This window comes from Pongo pygmaeus, chromosome 6 (assembly GCF_028885625.2).
Source record: "Pongo pygmaeus isolate AG05252 chromosome 6, NHGRI_mPonPyg2-v2.0_pri, whole genome shotgun sequence".
NCBI classification, from domain to species: Eukaryota; Metazoa; Chordata; class Mammalia; order Primates; family Hominidae; genus Pongo; species Pongo pygmaeus.
Genome location: NC_072379.2, coordinates 22,344,171 through 22,361,528, shown reverse-complemented (window position 1 = coordinate 22,361,528; position 17,358 = coordinate 22,344,171). Strand labels below are relative to the sequence as shown.

At 49.3% G+C, this 17,358-nt stretch overlaps 1 long non-coding RNA gene across 2 annotated transcripts; it reads left to right on the top strand.

Annotated features, from left to right (window-relative positions):
- The first annotated feature begins 2,451 nt into the window (after window positions 1–2,451).
- LOC134739930 (uncharacterized) lies at window positions 2,452–16,900 on the top strand. 2 transcript variants are annotated; one of them, XR_010127088.1, is made up of 3 exons: window positions 2,452–2,624; window positions 6,516–6,641; window positions 9,178–16,900. It is a non-coding gene; the product is annotated as an uncharacterized LOC134739930 (long non-coding RNA). The 2 variants fall into 2 exon arrangements; XR_010127087.1 differs by having other exon boundaries at window positions 2,594–2,713.
- The last annotated feature ends 458 nt before the right edge of the window (window positions 16,901–17,358 follow it).

Below are 17,358 nucleotides of genomic sequence, written 5' to 3'. Positions count from 1 at the left end.
TTGGGGGCTGAGGCAGGAGAATTGCTTGAACCCAGGAGGTGGAAGTTGAAGTGAACGAAGATTGCACCACTGCACTCTAGCCTGAGTAACAGAGTGAGACTCCATCTGAAAAAGAATAAAAAAAAAAAACAGACCTTAGTATCTGCAACAGCATGAATATCACAAATATAATGTTCCATAAAACTAAGTGGATGTAAAATATACATAGTATTTAATTTGATTTATACAAAATCCAATAAGCAGACAAAACTGAAGTCCTGGCTTTCAGTAATACTGGAGTAGCTTGTTGAATTAACACAGATTATAATGATGACACCTGAATAATATATTATCTATTGTTATAGAAACACATCTATATAATACAAATATGACCTATATGTGAGTAAGAACTGAATGAGGATTTCAGCTGTGCCCACTATAGGGGAGATAGGTATTGACGTTTGAATCTAGCCCAATTAACACCATTTGTAAACAATAACACTGCTTTTCAAAGGTACACAGCAGAATTGAGTGTCTCTATAATGATTCTTTACAGTTTTAGTACACAACTTTAAAATTCATGAGACGTGTGAAGAAACACGAAAATGGAATCCATATACAATTTAAAAAGCAGACAGTAGAAGTGATCCTAAGATATTCAAGGTGTTGTAATTCAGGATGTTTAAAGGCAGCTATTATAAATCTGTTCATAGGGGTAAAGGAAAATATTCTAACAATGAATGAAGTGATGTGGAACCTCAGCAAAGACGTGGAAATTATGAAACAATAGGAAGATAAGGAAATTTAAAAAATACTTTTGAGCTTATTCAAATATTAGAAACAGAAGACAGAGCAATAGAAATTGTCCATTCTGAATAAAAGAGTGAAAAGCCTTAAAGAAAATCAAGAGTCTTAGAGACCTGTGGAGTGATTGAGTCCAAGTTGGAGAAGGGACAGAAAAATTAAATGACGTACAAAGTAAATCACCAACTAATAGCTGAAAACTTCCAAAAATTGGGTGAAACCCCCCAATTTTTATACCAATATGTCAACACACTCCTCCAAAAAATACAAATAAAACCATACCAAGGCCATATTGTGCTTTAGGAGACTGGCAGGGAAGAGCTTTCTATTGACTTGCTGTGATTTCTAATTTTAACTACTTAGAAGAATGAAAAATAGGTTCTCCTTAGAGTTTCTTTTTTTTTCTTGGAGAAAGTCTGACTTAGGCACAGATGACTGACAGTTATTAAAGTCAGATGACTTTCCAGGCTTCTGTTAAATTTCCAGTGTCTTACATTGGAAATTATTTAAATTTGTTTCTTCCAAATCCTGCAGTAATACTGATGCTCCGGAAAGAGGTCCCACGGAGATTCTGCTCTTGTGCATCCGTCCTGCACAGAGCTGAAGCTGTGCCTCCTCTAGTTTCATTAGCGTGTAGTCATGGGATACTTCGAGTTAATCTGGAAAACTAAATGTTAAAATGGATTCAGGCTGGGCACGGTGGCTCACGCCTGTAATCCCAGCACTTTGAGAGGCCGAGACGGGCGGATCACTTGAGGTCAGGAGTTAGAGACAAGACTGGCCAACATGGCGAAACCCCATCTGTACTAAAAATACAAAAATTAGCCAGGCGTGGCTGCGGGTGTCTGTAATTTCAGCTACTGGGGAAGCTGAGGCAGAACAATTGCTTGAACCCGGGCCGAGGCGGAGGTTGCAGTGAGCACAGATCAAGTCACTGCACTCCAGCCTGGGCTACAGAGTGAGACTCCGTCTCAAAAAAAGAAAAAAGAAAAATGGATTCAAAGAATTATCACTGTTAAGTTCCACCAGCAAATTATTAAACGTGGTTCGAAAGGGATATTTAAAAAGGGAAATTAAAAGTGTTTCCAAGAAGGCCCTATTCACAGCAGAAACGCAGACGCTGTTCATGACCTCACCACACAAACTTCCCTCACGTGTTGGAAGGGACCAAGGGGCTCTCTGGCCCTGCACCTGCATTAATTACGGCCGGGAGGTCCACACTAGGACCCTAAGGCCTGAACCAGCCTGGGTCGGAGGCAGAGAAGCCGTGGATGTGGCTCCCAAAGTGGCTTAGCTTAGGGGCTCCCTTCCCTGTGGCTGTTTCCTGACTGGATGCAGCAGGGTCAGACCTTTTGCTGTGACATTTTCTACTCTTTATTAGAGTGGCAGGAGCGTCCCTGTGTGAGGCCTGACCCAGGTGTGGGCCTTGCAGCCAGCCCGGGGTCCAAGGGGCGCTCCCAGGGTGCAGAGGAGGATTTGTGACAGCCTAGAGGAGAAAGGAAATGGTGGCTTTGAAAAGGCATGTGCCAGGTTATCAGGGACAGCATATATCCATTTCTGGCAGTGAACTGATGGTTTCAGACACTCAAGAGTGAACTTCCCGCATAGAATGCCAGGAAGTCGAACTGTCAGACACGGGGCCATTAGCCCGTCCTACGCAGGGACTACACTGCGCATGTCCGAAGGGACGTGTCAAGGGTGGGGCGAGGAGGAGGGGCGGTGCCGAGGGGAGAGGCAGCCCAGAAGGAAAGAGCTGGGCGAGGAGAAGGGGCGGTGGCGAGGGAAGGGGCGGGGCGAGTACCGCTCCAGGAAGAACAGCGTTACTACGGCAACCATGACAGGTTTGTGAGCCGCTCGCGGTCCCCTGCTGCTCCGTGAGAAATCAAACTTCTGGCAATGACGAAGCATGAAGCCAGCATCTCAGGGAGAGGTAGTGACATAATTACACGATAAGACCAGCAGCCCTGGTCCCGCTGTCGCCTGGCAGCCAAGAGAGGTTTGGGAACAGCCAGGCTCCCCTTGGCATGGCAGAACAGCTCTGGACTCGGGGAGGTGTGGATTGGAGGGCGGGAGCAACACCTGGCATACTGGGACTTGTCATCTTTGATTAGCTTCCAGTTTTTTGATTGCAGGACGACCGGATTACAATCCCAGCCAGCATGAATAGGGGGCGGTGTGCAGTCCTTAAGGGGGAAGCCAGGCTGTTCCGGCCTCGCTGTGCAAGCTGGGAGCTGTAGTCTCTTCACCGCTCCCGCCCGTTGTTTTCAGCGTTTCGGGACTACAATCCCAGCATGCCCCGGGCTCGGGGGCGGGGCGCAGTTCTCGTGGGAGGAGCGGGGCGGTGAGCGCCTGGTCAGGCAGTCTGGAAACGGTGGTTCTTAACGGTTCCCAGCCAGTTGGTGGCAAGGCGGCTGGACTAGAATCCCAGCAGGCGACATGGGAGGAGGCGGGCAGCCCAAGATGGTTGGGCAGGGCAGTGTGGACCTCACCGCTTCCACAGCGATGCTGGCTACTGATCGCGGGCACCTGCTTGCTATGGGATGTGAGTCCGGAGAGGAACAGGAGGGGCAGGTCCAGGTTGGGCAATGAGGAGGTCGTGACGCCGCGAAGTGCACCTCGCCCTTGTCCGGCTCGGACGGATGTGGTCCTCACCCCACTTCCCGCTGCTCAGCTGGGTTCCCTCTCCCACCTGCACCCGGGGTCTTTCCTGGACATCGCGCCTCCTCCAGATCAGGGAGCCACCTGCTTTCCTAAGCTGCTGTCAGAACTGGCCTGAGGTACAAGCGCTGTCCATTGTGCCGCTGCCCTCTTTTCTTTCCAGCCAGAGCGCAGTGCAGCCGCTATGGGGAGAAATCCGCCGCCTGGCCCGCCAGTGCACAAGTTCAGAGCTTTGCAGGGGTTGACATGGACTGTGACTTAGTGAAAATGTCACCCACACCAGCGCATTTTTTGCGGATGTGAATGTTGAGGCGGCAGAGAGGGTCATTATTGGTTTATCCAGGAGATGCTAAGAGCAGAGGAGAAAATCTCACATCCCAGGCGTGTGTCTCTGGTGTGCCATTTTTCACCAACCCATTTGGTGGAAAGTTCCCCAAATAGCTACCTAAAGATGAAGATGATTTAGGCATTTTACACGTGACATCATTGGCCTCATCGCAACTGAGGCCTGACTGCCCAGTGTCTCAAAGGCACAGATGGCAACCTGATCCTCAGGAACAGGTGGTGCTCCAGCTTTGTGGGAGCGACTTTCAAGGTGTGGAGCACTTGGGGAGTCTTTGAAACTCCTCAGGCTTCACATATTTACAAAGGAAACTTCTGGGAGCATTTCTAGTTTTGTGTAGCTTCCTAATAGTTGATGTCCCTTAATTCCATATGTCCTCAGGGACAGTTCGTTTGATTCTGGAATGGCGCCAGCTTTTACGCTTTTGTGTTTAATCTGTAAAAACCAAGGTGTTAATCTACATGAAAATAAGACCTTGTTCATATCACACATTCCAACAGGCTTCATTTGTGATTCCTAAATGTGGCTTACTATAAAAAAAAAAAAAAACCCTGGTCATGCATATTAGACACTGTTATTGTACTTTATAAAGAATTTTTTCCTTCAGAATCAATTACACTTAGGCTCATCAGCACCTGTGTAAATAAAGGAACAAGAACCATGTGGCATCTATGGATGTGGTGAGATGAAGTATAGGGAGAGCACAGCACAGCAGCTCTTCCCTTGTTTTCAGTAGAGTCTGTGGGGTCAAATACCTGCGTTCCTCCCCCATCCCTCAATATTCTCATTCTACTCCTGACTGTTCCCTCTTTAGGTGGGAGTTTCTAAATACACTTGTCTGCAAGTGTTGGTGGGGATGTTGTAATGTGAAGGCATCCATCATCCGTCACCTTAAAGATGAATGGAGAGGGTTTTGTGATCTGTGTTCAAGAGGCACTGCTGTTGGGTGTGTGTCTGCAAAAACACGTGATCTCAGCTTTCCCCAGCAGCTGCCTCACAAGATTGGTCCTGATGCAACCACAGCTGCTGTTCACAGAGCCAGGAGCTCCTTGCAGTTGGGTGTATTCTGCTGAGATTTGTGGCTCCGACCCTCCTCTGCTCACCCCATTCCTGGTAGTATCTGCTCAGCTGCCTGGTTTGTTCCAGTGTTTCCTCGGAGACTGTTGTGTGACTGCATTTCAGAGGGTCTTTAGGGATTCCACCCTCACTACACCAGTTACTCTACACTGGCCATGAACGTAGCTTCTTGGGGCCCCATGTGTGTCCTCTTCAGTGGAGCTGTGAAGAGTTCTAGTTAGGGATAGATCTCATTCTCACGCACCTCAGGCTGCTTCAAAAGCTGATCATCTCATCCTTGAACACATGGACATTTTTCCTTTTGTGTATTTTGAAGTCCGATGCTGTTTTTTCCTTTTCTTTTCTTTTAAATAATGTGAAGCGTTGCAGTAACAGCCACTTTTAAATATCTTTGTGAATTTAACTCTGGCAACAATTTGATGAAGTTGACATGCGGTTCCCATTTTATAGGTGAGGAAACTGACACTAGGAGAGGTAGAGTAGCTTCATTTACTTCATACAAGCTTTTGATGAATTTCAAGTCTCAACCTAGATGTCTTCCTCTAAGGTATGACTGTGGCATATTCTTTGTGTTTCTCTGCCAGCGTCCCGAAGGGGTCCACATCCCATTTGGACTCCATTTTCTTCTTAATGACAGGAAACTTGCAGAAACTGGCCTTCAGTTTTGGGGAGCACTTGCTGGCACTTGGCCTTCCCTGTCCTCCGCCTTCCCTTGGCAGGGCTTAGGTGATTTGTGGGAGCTGGAGCAGTGACCAGCACTCACCTAGAATGCTTGTTGTTATGTAAAGATAACACTCACTCACTTTTTGAGGTGCGGTTTTTTTTGTTCTAATTATTCCTCTGGGATTTCTCTTCCAGGTTTGTGCTTGCACGAACCTGTAATTCAAATACTAATGAAAACAAAACTATTGCCCTCCTACCAAATGGTAACAATGCGTGTATTTTTTTCTTTTTCTAATTATAAAAGAAATGCATGCTGTTTTAATAATGGCAGATCATAGAGATCTTTATGTAACAAAATTCTCCCATGTCTTCCTCTTCATTCCAAACTCACTCCCTTCTTAGAAGGAATTATTATAGCTTGGTGTTGATTCTTCTGGATGTTTTATATAAATTTATAAGTACACATAAAGTTGTCCAGGTGCGGTGGCTCATGTCTGTAATCCCAACACTTTGGGAGGCCAAGCAGGGAGGATCCCTTGAGCTCAGGAGGTTGAGGCTCCAGTGAGCTGTGATCATGCCATTGCACTACCGTCTGGGCAACAGAGTGAGACCCTGCCCCCCCACCAAAAAAAAAAGAAGATAAATACATGTACAGTTTTTGAACACAAATTGTATCATACTATATTGTTTTTTTATTTTGCTATTTCACAAGCAATATATCATTTACGTTATTCCATATCAATGCATGAGATTCTAACTCCCTATTTTTAATGTCTTAAATGTATTCCAATGGGCATACAAGATTTGTTTCACTGTTTATTCTTTGATAGAAACTTAGATTATTTCTAATTCCACTGTAATTAAAAAATGCAGTGATAAGATTCTTGTATATAATTTACTACACTGACAACTAACTGTTCAGTTTATCTTGCCTTCTTTTAGTCAGAGAATGTGTCACGAGTTTAATATTATTTTATGATTTGATTCATAGGGAAATTAATGTTATGACTGGATAAGACAATTGTGAAGAAACTGCACTTTGAGACTGTCTATCTCCATATTCTGATGGAAAAGCGTGGACTTTAGAAGCATTGCTCACTCCTTCAGTTTCTAACAAGTCAGTATTCTCATAGCAATTTAAATTTAAATGTTTGAATTGTTTCTCCTTCCCTCGTTCACCTGAAACTTCTGACTCCAGGGTTTTTCCGTTGGGCTTTAGAGAGGATAACTCCCATATTGCTGTTGTATCTATTTCTCTTCAGCATCTGGCTGCATGTGCTACAGATCATAGAATTAGACCAGGTCCTGTATAGATTTTGGGACCAAAAATTCAAAGTAATCAACTCAAGACAGGAATCTACCACTTTGATTCTTAACAAAAGATTTCTTTTGATTTCCCCAAATCTTTATGATTCCTAGAAGAAATTCACCCATGGGTGAAGCATGTGGTTCTGTTGAATAATGTTTTGTTGAGAATTTCCACATCAAGTTTCATGAGGCATACTGTTTTGCAGGTTTTTTTTTTTTTTGGTACTGCCTTTCTCTGATTCTATTGGAGAGTAATAGTAGCCTCCTAAAATATATTGGGAAATGTTCCCTCTTCTGCTACTTTTAGATAATATTATACTCATAATGACAAGTTTTCTTGTGAAAATGCTCTGAAAAAAAAATGTAGGGTGGGCCGGGCATGGTGGCTCATACCAGCACTTTGGGAGGCCAAGGCAGGTGGATCCCCAGGTCAGGAGTTCGAGACCACCTGACCGACATGGTGAAACCCTGTCTCTACTAAAAATACAAAAATTAGCCAGGCATGGTGGCGTGTGCCTGTAATCCCAGCTACTCAGGAGGCTGAGGCAGGAGAATCACTTGAAACCAGGAGGCGGAGGTTGCAGTGAGCCAAGATCGTGCCACTGCACTATAGCCTAGGTGACAGAGCAAGACTCTGTCTCAAAAAAAAAAAAAAAAGTGTAGGGTGCCTTTTCTCTTTTGTACTGGGTAATATTATTTATCTTGATTGGTACTTACCCATATACCTGCCAATGGTTTAATGAGCCCCCATCTTCTACTCACCAATCTTACCCCTACTTCAGCCACTCCTCCCTACTTTCTGGTACTCAGCCCTGTGTTTTTCTCTCCTCACATTCTCAACCCTATCTCTTTAACGTGGGGACTTCCATGCGTTGCCTATATCCACCCACCCTGCACTGCCAGGAGGCTCTGCAGGCTCTAAGCTGGGGCAGCAATGTGGTCCCCTTAGTTTCAGCCTCCAGACCACTGTCCTGTGCTCCTTGCAGATGCTTCTAGAGTGTCTGGAAACATCTGGTTCATGTAGTTGGTCTGGCTTCCTATGTGTTTGGTTCCAGAGGGAGTCTGTTTCTTGCTCTTCCACCATACAGAGAAGGCAAAGCTCTGAATTGATTTTGAAATCAATTCTTGATTATTTCTTTTGGACTGAAATACATTGTCTATTACTTTATGATGACATAAATATTGTAGCTCAGTTTGTGGCAGTTAGAGTTTCCTTTTTATTTATTGTTTTACAGGCCATGCCACCATGCCCAGCTAATGTTTTATTGTTGGGCAGAGACATGGTCTCACTCTGTGGCCCAGGCTAGTTCCAATTCCTAGGTTTGCACAATTCTCTCACCTTGGCCTCCCAACGTGCTGGGCTTACAGGCATGAGCCACTGTGCTTGGCCAATAGTTAAATTTTAGATTATTATGTAGAATACTGTGATATGCCATATTTAACTTATTCAGAGACAAGGCTTTAATAAAAAATTACTTTATGTTAGAATATTTTTCTTTAATTTTTTCAAATTAGTTTTCGTTTTTTTCCCTAATCTTTTTGTTCTAGCCTCAGTCACGTTTACCCTGAGTTTCCATGTTTCCATCCTGGGCAGCAGAGGCAACTCCATGGATGATGGGCCTGTGGCTCTGTGTACTTGGAGCTCTTACCCAGTAAGACTTTGTGACCAGAAGGCCTCTTTTCAGGACAGATCACCTGCATGTAAAACAAAGAGCCCTTCCAGGCCAGGAGTACTTAGCCAAAATCTTTTTGCTTTTGCATTTTATTTTTGTTTGTTAGGGTTTTTTTTTTTTTTTCCTTTGAGACAGGGTCTCTGTTGCCCAGGCCGGAGTACAGTGGGGCGATCTTAGCTCACTGCAACCTGTGCCTCCCAGGTTCAAATGACTCTCTTGCCTCAGCCTCTCAAGTAGCTGGGTTTACAGGCTCACACCATGGTGTCCTGCTAAGTTTTGTATTTTTAGTAGAGACAGGGTTTCACCATGTTGGCCAGGCTGGTCTCAAACTCCTGACCTCAGGTGATCCACCTGCCTCGGCCTCCCAAAGTGCTGGGATTAACGGTGTGAGCCACCGCAGCCAGTGAGTTTTTGAGTCATTATCCATCATTGGACACAATAAACATCCAGACACACAGATGTTCCCCAACGTGTCTATGAGTTTAGAGATTGGACATTTCTTTTTCCAGTGATCCTGCTTCTTGACCTTCTCATTTAAGGTTTTGTCATCTCCCAGCAGCAGACACAAGGTTTCCTTCAGCCCTGTCAGCATAGAGGGGAGGGTCTTTGAAAAGCACCAAGTATACACTGTGAGTATTTCAAGATTCATCCACATTTCTCTGTCTCTTCCAGGCCAGTTCTTGGAGATACTAGGAAGCCAAGAGCTTCCTCCAAGAATGGAGATTCCTTGGAAGTGAGGTTCACCTTGAGTCAAGAAAGACAAATCACATACAGTCAAAGGCAATTGCCCAGGGTCTCAAGAACAGAGCCAGAAAGAAGAGCTGGGGCCAACGGGATTGTGGGGGTCCTCTCTCCCACCTGAAAAGCTTCTGCTGCCTGCCGATCCTCTCGAGAGGAGACGTCTCTGGGCTCTAGCACCTAAAACAGACAAACCTGGGAGGATGCTTCTCTCTTCTGTGTCACACGTGTCCTGGAGAAAACCCATGTATCTGAATGACCAAAGAAAACTATGAGAAAAAGTGCAAAATCTGTGCCAGGCCATTCAGTGTCTGGCTGGGGCTCTGGGGTGCACATGCATTCCAAGAAGACTGAAGGGTGCCAAGCCTGCAGGAACTGTCCATCAGACCTGCCTCTCACACCTGGAGTAGGACTGCCCATCCAGCTTCATGATGCAGAACTGTCTTTAAAAGGCGACTGCAGATATGGAGAGAGGGAATTCTAGCCCTGATAGAACACAACCAGCTGTCCTGCTGGGGAAAGCTGCATCCACCAGTGACATGCCGCTCAAACTGGCCCAGGACACACTCTTACTACCTAAGGAATAAGCCCCACATTTGCTCTTTGTGGGTAAAAGGAGAGGGTGAGAGAGGAGGGGAGTGTCCGCACAGACATGAGAAGCCTGCAGATCCAGATGATTCCTTGCTGATCAGAATAAGAAAGATCGACTTGTGAAAACCATGACCCCGTAGCAGATGAGCTACTAAAGCAGGCTTCAACCATGTGTCATCTGGACCCACTGGTGGAGAAGTCTGCCCCGACTCTGTTGATGGTCTGGGGGATACCATTACTGAGACAGATTTAAGAAATAATCTCTACCAGTTGGCGAGATCTGGATGGTCACTTCTGCGAGACAGCAGTGTGCTCTTATCAGCTTTCCACAGGGCAGGCTGTGGAAATGGTGCTGAGAAGTCCTTTTGTAAATTGATTGTCCATGGCTGCAGACTTACCATCAAATGGAAGAAGATTCCAAGCTCTCAAAGAAAAGGAAAAAGAGAAGGATGGAACCACAGACTCTGGGATCCTGCCAGAGCCTATTTCAGTGCTGCCAGGAGCTCCTCCTCCCCCTGCAGCTCTGGTCCCCGCCTTGGAGCCTCCTTCCAAGGAGTGAGACTACCTTTCTGACTTTTTCTGACCATAGACACCTTTTCTGACTTTTTCTGTCCTTGGCACCTGCTGAGGACAGCAGACCCAGGGACCCGGGCTCCTGGGCCCATTCTTGCCCAGCTTCTTCTTGATCATGTGACTTGAAGGCATTCTTGTGCAGTGGAAGCAGGGCCCCAGGACCATCTGATAGATTGATAGTCTCTGGACTCTGCCCCACTGATGGTCAGATGGTGGCCACTCAGGGTGTGAGAGCCCAGCCATAGCTGTTTCCTTGAGTTGAAGAGGTTGGAGGCTGGTCCACCTGCTCCTATCCCACCCTGGGCGATGTGGATGGTTGCTCTTTGAGCCTGGTAACGTCACTGCCTTGGCCTTGCCAGGCATGCCCTGCCTTGGGGGGGCCCTGCGTACCCACACACTACTTTAAGGGGCTTGCTCTTCCTTGGGCCAAATTCTAGTTTTGGCCAGTGCCCCAGGAAGTTCAGTCCCCTGTTTTGTTATCTTGGCTATTTCTGGGGCACCCGTGGTTCTCCTGGGTCCATTTTCTCCTTGGGCTTGGGCTGGGCTGGGCATCTGTAGGTCTGGGATGTTTGCCCTTTGAGGGAGGCTCTGTCACACAAGTGGGCAGGCATGGGGACATGTGACAGGCTGCTGGCTGGCTAGGGCTCTGCAGATGCCACAATCCCCCTCCCCTCCAGCAGCCTCTGAGTCCAGCTTCCCCACTGACACTGATTTCACCCAGCTCAGGAGCTGAAGGCTGTGCTGCTCAGTGGCCCCTGAGAAAGGTCAGGTCCAGGTGCCACCATGCAAGGGGAGTGTCTATGGCCCTACTATTGGGTTTTCAGTGGGCTGAGCAAGGCCTGGTTGTGGGGGCCCTGATGGGGTTCAGGGCCAGGGCCTGTCCTATGGTCCTGGGGGTGTCCAGGGAAGATGAAAGAACAGGGGTTCAGCATCCCTGCTCAAAGCTGCACTGTGGACACCATGAACCCCGGATGTCCAGGTCCATGGGGAGATTGGGAGAGAATTTCAACACAGAACTCACCAAAAATCCCATGGTCTCTCCTGAGATAGGAACAGACTTGCCACATCTTGAGCCACTGGGCCCCCAGAGAGTGACCTGCTGTCCTGGGCTCTACGGAATTCTCATGCTGCTGGGCCTTGGCCTCAGGTCAGCTTCTGAGCTTCTGGGCTTCTGGAGCTGGGCTGGTGGGCCAGGGAGGGCCAGCCCATCCCCCTTGGGAAGGGTCTCCATGCTGAGGGATGCCACAGAGGCCTGGGTGCCAGAGACACTCGCTCCAGGACCAGGGCCTTCCTAGGGATCTTTGTATGTTTAGCTGAATGGAAAGCAAACTTGGTCCACTTCTCCCCCAAGCCCACCTGACCCTTGTACAGCTGGGCCCCAGGTATCTGGGTCCTTGGAGTCTTGGGGTCTCTAGTAACCCACCTGGTCTGACACTGAGGAAACATCTACAGGCTGCTGATCCCACAGTGAGGGGTGTGTGCTGCCTGGGGTATGGGCGCTCGTAAGTGAGGGGACCTACTGATTTCACAGTGAGGGGTGTGTGCCGCCTGGGGTATGGGTGCTCGTGAGTGAGGGGCCCTACTGATTTCACAGTGAGGGGTATGTGCCGCCTGGGGTGTGGGTGCTCATGAGTGAGGGGCCCTACTGATTTCACAGTGAGGGGTGTATGCCGCCTGGGGTATGGGAACAGAGGGTGGGGACCCCTGTTGCTCTCTGGCCCTGTTGGTGCTCGCAGCTATGTGTGTGGGCTGGCACAGATGGGACCAAACCCTCCAGGGCCCTCCAGGGTTCTTCTAGGGCAGGAGGGTAAGGGTGTGGTGGGGGGCTTAGAGGGATCTTGCCCTCATCCCCTGCCCTGTTACTCAGGTGAGTCCAACACCTGACCTGGGGCCCAGCTGGCCTGTTTTTAGAAGCTTCTTAGAGAAGGAAGAGGAGGAGGAGGAAGGCCTGGGGAGCAGGGATGGAGGGTCCTGGGCACTCCCCACTATTTACTGTCTTAGATGGTGACTCAGGAAGGGACCTGGTGCTGGAGACCACCTGGGGGGCAGGTCACAGTGCATCCTTCTGAGCTCAGCCATGGAGGCCTAAAAGTGCCTGAGAAACACATCATCCAGAGCCCAGGTCTGGGACACTGTGTCTTGGGAGAGCTCCCACAGGACAAACAGGAGAGCTTCAGGAGAGGGTCTAGGTTTGGGGCTGGGCGTCAGGCCAGGAGGGTTCTCCTGGGAGGGGTCTGTGCCTTCACCCTGTTTCTGCCCTGTGCACCTTGCACTGGGCAGTGCTGGGTCCTTTCTGGACACCCCTAGGGTCCAGCTCTGCACAGGAGGCAACAGATACAGGAAGGCCCAGGCAGGGAAGTGCTCGCCACACTCCTGCCTTTCATCTTAGTTGTGTCAGGGGTGGGTTCAGTTTCCAGGAGGACTCATGGTGCCCTGTGCAGCCCACCAGAGCTGGATTGGTTTGGCCCTCCCTCTGGGCTAAAGCAGAGGGTTCTGTGGGCAGTGTGGGCACTGCCCTCGGGCCAGGTTTGATGTACTTGTGTGCTCCCCCAGCGCCCTCAGGCACATGGGGACAGGGTTCTGTGCACTTCCAATGCCACATGTGCCCTGGCTGTGAGCATGTGCTTGCCCTGCAGAAGGCAGATGTACCAGAGCCTCAGGATGAGCTTGTGATGAGCTTGAAGTAGGGGTTTGTGGGGACAGCAGGCATGGGAGGACCTGGTCCTTCAAGGTAGAGGGCTGGTGGCCTGAGCAGGGCCTACTGGGGCCTCAATCTGTGGTGCTGGGGGTCCCCTATGTATGGGGTGAGACCTCCCACAAAAGGCTGGATCAGATAAGGTCTTGCAGCTTCTTATAGGGGTAGTCTCATCTCCATCAAATGTGGCCCCTGAAAGAAGGGGCTCCCCAAGTACTCTCCCAAGATGAGTCCTGGCCCAGTCTGCCCAGGATGCTGGCCCTGAGTCCCAGCCCCAGCCGTGTGATGCCCCCTCTCAGGCAGGGCATGGTTTGTATGCCCTGCAGGGACCTGCCTCTGCCTCCTGTGCAGAGGAAGGGAGCTGGGTCCTTCTGGAGGAGCCAGACCCCTCAGCTGGGGAAGCCAGGCCCTGTAGGGCAGCAGGGTCCCTGACCTGGGGTCTCCTGTGCACACTTATCCCATCAATCAATAACCGTAGAAGCCATTTTAAGGTGGCAATCTGGGTACACAACATTTGCTTGTCTTCACGGAAGGAGCAGAGGTGTTCGGAGTCCCCTGGACTGCCCTGAAAACCTCACTATTCCAGGCCCCTCTGCAGACCCTTCCCAAGGCCAGAACTCCAGGCAGTAGGCTGGGCTGTCACCCTCTTCTCTGAGACCCTACCCCTGTCCTGAGACCTCCCCATTGCCCCTCAGATGCCCCATCCCTCCGGATTGCCCACCTCCCCTGGGACCCTCCATGCCCCACGTGCCTTACTTGATGCGGCAGCACTCTCTCAACATGGCGTGGCTTCTGAAGGTGTGGCTCACTTCTAGGTCATTCTGGTGCACATTCACTGAGGACATCTTGGCCTGCTTCATTTTCTATAGAGCAGGGCCAAGCCTCAGAACAGATACAAGACTCACTGTCAAAATTGCTGTCATGAAATAGCGGTTCTTGAAGGAAAGGAGGCTTTTTCTGCAGAAACTTTATTTCCAAAGCCAGGGAAAGTCAGCAGTGTGCAGCTCACCTGTGTTGCCCATGCCACTGTCTGCCCAGGATTTGTGACTGGCCCCTTCCGCCCCCTTGGGGTTGACTTTCCCTCCACCTGGGTAACTGGGCTTCTGACACGGTCCAGCCTATGCATCCTGCTCTGGCTGGGACTGGAAGGACCAGACCTGTGTTTCCCTGGGTTCTTGGCCTTCGCCTTCTCGACATTCAGTAGGGGTGACCATGCTGGGCCCCAGACCTCTGTGAGGTTTCCTTTGTAGATCCAATGAGACATCTGTGGACAGAAGAATGCTCTGGTGAGACAGGCCTCAGGGTGACCCCACGGGGGATCCGAACCTAAGGATTCTGGAAGCTTCCGGCCTTTGGCTCCACAGTTCCTCAGGAGAGGTTCAGTCTGCCTAGGACTGGGCCTCCCTTCCCATGAATAAAGAGTGAGCAAGAGCTCAGGTTGTGAACTCTGATCAGGATTTATTCCTTCCTTTGGGGTGACCAGAAGGTATTCCTGTTCCTGGCTTAGAAGTGGCCCAGGCCCTGGCATCAGATTCCTCCCAGCAAGGTGATCCTTGCAGGGATTGGCAGGAGGGCTGGGGACCAGGCCTGTTGTCCTTTTGGTGAGGAAAGTGTACCCTTCTCTGTCTGAGAGGCAGGCAGCACCAGGCAGCAACAATGGGCATCTGTCCTAAACCCTAAAGAGTGATCACGGGGGACACTCACTCACCACTGTGCCTTCTCACTGTTCCTAGATTTATTCCAGTTGTTAAGCATTCATAACCATTTATCTGTGCATCTGATGCCCTGATGTTTTTGCTGTAGATAAGAAGTGATGGAGTGAGCTGAGCTGCCAGGCTTCCTGGAGTGATTCTTGGATGCTGGGTCATGTGCTTAGGGGCCCCAATGTGAACTGGAAGGAGCCAGAATAGGAGAGAACCCAGCCCCTGATGAGTGGACACTGGCGGTCTGGCCTCATGACCACAGGATACACTGTTCCCAGGGCACAGACACCCTGGGCTTTGGTTGGATCTTGGCCTCCAGGTAGGGCCCTGGTGGGCAGCAGGCCGCGATTCCTGAGACACTACTGTGATTCTCGGTGGTGGCTGTGGTAAAACTCCTGCAGGGCTGGAGTTTAGTGTGAGATTCAGCAGGAACTGTGGCCTCTCCCAGTGACAATGTGTCACTCCCACTCACCAGCACCCATGCCCACAGGCCACGGACTCTGCCTCGCCAAACCCCCACCAAGTCGCACATCTATGGAGCAGCTCCCACGCAGCAGGGTCAGGTTCTTACCTCCACCTCCAAGGCACAGACAGGGGCAGCTGTGTCTCAGTGTAAGGCCATGAGGAGACTGAGGACCTGGACCAGGCTGGGGGCCATCCCCTTTCCTGAGCAGGCCTCAGGGAAGGACCAGCCCTGTCCTCATCTGACCCAGGTCTCAGCCCAGGAGCCCACATAGGGAAGAAAGAACAGAACAGGGCCTCCATGCTGGCTGACACTCAGGAGGGGCCAGGGCAATGGAGAAGAGGGAGCACAGGGCCAGGCAGAGGCTGCTTAGGATCCATGGGGGCTCAGGCTGCACAATAGGGCTGCCCCTCCTGGGCTGCATGCAGCATCCCCTATGGGAGCTGAGAAAGTCCAGTCCTGAGATGGGACAGGGCTGCCCAGGGGTGTGTGGCTGGGCCCTGACAGCAGTCTCCCAAAATGTGACTATATTGCCAGGCTCAGTTCCAGGAATGCTAAGAAGTGCCCAGTACAGCGAGGATGCACCTGGAGCCCATCCTGTCTAATGGACTCTGACCATCCCGCATCCACCTGCCTCTCCTGCATATCGGCCACCACCCCTTTCCTTTTCCTCATTTCTCCATCGTGTCTGACCCAGAGTCTGTGACCCTCTCTCCAGCCCCAGTGGCCGTTCTTTTCCCTTGTCCTGTCAGAGCCCCTGATCAAGACTCCCCAGATCCATCCACATGCCTGGCTTGTCCACTTACTAATTGTGTTGCTCTGCACTGCCGGGGTGGCACCAGAGGCAATGAGGGTGACTGAGGGCCCCACAGGTGGCCAGCTTTGCCGTTTACCCCATCCCTAGCCTCAGGGGGTTCTCATGGCTGTCAGCCAGTGGCCCTGGCTTGGGGGACCTGGCTGTCCTCCTCCCACTGTTCTGACTCAGCCTCGCCCACCTGTCCTCTGTCCGTGGTGCTGACCAAGCCAGCAGGTAGCAGGTCCCCAGAGGGTGCTGCTGGGCTTTGGGGACCCACCGAGGCTCCTCTGCTGAGGGTTCCCAGGTGAGTCGCTGCCACTGGTTCTACATCATCTGCTGTCCTCTTCAGCATCATCCACCCCACCCCAGGCCGGCTCCATGCAGGTGCATCCCCGAGTCACCAGTCTCAGGGCCCTCTGTTGTAGGATGGAGATTACTGTACCTTCTGTACACATTCATATTTATTGTGTGAAATAAAGTATAGAAGCTAAAGTAAATGAGCTTTGGTTTGCATTTTCCTGATGATCACTGATGTTGAGCACTTGTTAGCCATTTTTATATCTTTTTTAAGAGATAAATATCTATTCAGGTTCTTTGCTTGTTTTTAAATCAGGTTATTAGATTTTGGTGAGTTTTCTCTCTTCTTTTCTATTCAGTTGTGTGGCTTCTTATGTATTTTGATTTTCACCCCTTATGAGATATATTGTTAGCAAATATTTTCTCTGAGGTCATAAGCTGCTTTTTAATTTCATTGATTGATTTCTCCTGTGCAGAAGCTTTAGGGTTAGATATACTCCTACTTGTATTTTTGTTTTTTGTTGCTTGTGTTTTTAATGTCGTATTTAATAAATTATTATCTGAACCAATGTCAAGGAGCATTTGCCCTGTGTTTTCTTCTAGGAATTTTACAGTTTCTGATTAAATACCAATGGGATATCACCTCCCATTTGTTAGGATGGCCATTATAAAAAGGACAAGAGATAACAAGTGTTGGTGACGGTGTGAAGAGAAGGGAACCTTTGTACACTGCTGGTTAGAATGTAAGTTAGTACAGCCATTATGGAAAACAGTATGAAAGTTCCTGAGAATCTAAAAATAGAACTCCCATATGGCTCAGCAATCCCTCCTATAAATTATATATCAACAGGAAATGAAATCAGCATCTGATAGAGATATCTTCACTCTCCTCTTCTCCGTGCCCCACCACAGCATTGCTCCCAACAGCCAAGCCATGGGATGAAGTTACTCTGCATTGATGGATGAGTGGAGAAAAAAAAATGTGGGGGAGGTGTTT